The sequence below is a fragment of the Zeus faber genome, assembly GCF_960531495.2.
Source record: "Zeus faber genome assembly, chromosome: 10".
NCBI classification, from domain to species: Eukaryota; Metazoa; Chordata; class Actinopteri; order Zeiformes; family Zeidae; genus Zeus; species Zeus faber.
In genome coordinates this window covers 14,447,813-14,449,807 of record NC_137199.1, presented here as the reverse complement: position 1 = coordinate 14,449,807, position 1,995 = coordinate 14,447,813, and positions in this window count along the sequence as shown.

Genomic DNA, 1,995 nt, shown 5'->3' with positions numbered 1-1,995 from the left:
GCTTAACATCAGCAGTGAAGAACCTAAACAAGAGCAGCAGCAAAACCAAACTGGATCACAACACACATAAACACGCGCGTGCACACCCACACACACACACACACACACACACACACACACACACTATGTTTCAATTCCTGTCTGTGCCTCACTGTCATCCTCCAAGTGTGTGTGTGTGGGTATGTGTGTGTGTGTGTGTTTGTTTGAGAGTGTGTGTGTGTGTGTGTGTGTGTGTGTGTGTGTGTGTGTGTGTGTGTGTGTGTGTGTGTGTGTGTGTGTGTGTGTGTGTGTGTGTGTGTGTGTGCTGCGCACGCGTGTGTGCGCGCGCGCGTGTGTGTGTGTCTGGACAGCGTGCAGGTTTCAAGCCTGCGGGACTTTCCAGTTTCCGAGTGATTAGAGGCGAGGCGGGTGCAGTGTGAAGGGAGGCAGCAGCTGGGCCGCCCCGTGGCCACAAGTGGAGCAGAAAATCAGGATAATTTCATTGTGATAATCAGCCTGCCGCTATCCCAGCCACTTCTACTGAGAGAGAGGGGGGGGGGGGGGAGAGAGAGAGAGAGAGAGAGAGAGAGAGAGAGAGAGAGAGAGAGAGAGAGAGAAGAGATGGAGAGAGAGAGAGAGAGAGAGAGAGAGAGGAGAGAGAAGAGGAACAACAATGCAAACGGGAAAATGTGCCTTGACAGACACAGACGAGGCGTGATTTTGATTGGCGGGAGGAGGCCCATTATTTTAGGACAGCGATTCTCAACCCTTTTCCACATCATGGACCCTCAATTTGGTACGCATTTGGATATGGGCCGTGGACCCCATTTGATAAGATTCGGTCGCCCCGTTCTGAGAGGATATTTATTGCGAGATATGATTTAGCAAAACAAAACAAGAAAAACGATTAATCATTTTGCTAGGGACCCCACTTGAACCTCCTGAAAGACCCCTTGGGGTTCCCAGACCACACATTAAGAACCTTTTTTTTGTGGCTATACAGATATAAACTCAGTAATTCTACAAAATAAAACAAAATAAGTTCTCTATTATTTTAAATGACAGATGATAATTATAATAATTATGATAATGATAATAACAATAATAATTATAACAATAATAATAATAATAATAATAATAATAATAATAATAATAATTACTATTATTATTATTATTATTATATGTAATAATAATATGATGTAGATCATTATGATTATCTGTTATTCCACTGCATGCGCATCAAGAATTGTCCTTCTAAATTTAGTTTTATAACACACCTCTTCCAGAACTGTCAGTGTGAATGTTAGAAGAGGCTGTTGAGACGGGCGGCTTGCCATCAGCTCATTTCTGTCCTTGCGTTGTTTCTTTATTTTCTTCTTGACAGTTCTATATTGTTTCATACAAATATTCTCCTGTGCTTGTTCGAGGTCAGCGCAGTTCTATGTGTAAATTGACAATGCTTCAGCAACACAACTCCCATCCTGTCATGCCTCGAAAGCATGTTTCAATGGATTCATTTGAACGGCATTGGATTGGAGTTGACACCGGATCGAATGGAAGTGAGAAACAGCCTGGCACCTTCCCGGGACCCCCGGGGTTTCCAGTGGCCACCACTGAAACACGGTTGGCACAACTTGGCGAGTCGACTTGGCTGCAACGACAACAATAACAATGAGTCCTGTAAAACACACACACACACACACACACACACACACACACACACACACACACACACACACACACACACACACACACACACACACACACACACACACACACACACACACACACACACCCCACCTTCCCTGGTGGTTCTCCCTCACCCTGGGAAACCGTTTCTCACGCCTGACTGACCGACTGTCCTCAGAAACATCTGGCCGGAGTGTGAGGCAGAGCAGGTTGCTTTTCCACACCCTCGTTCTGAGCAAACCAGACGACGTCCCGTGCTTCTGTGCGTGTCCTTTCTTGCGTGTGCACGCGTGTGCTTGTGCATACGTGCGTGTGCATGAGACGATG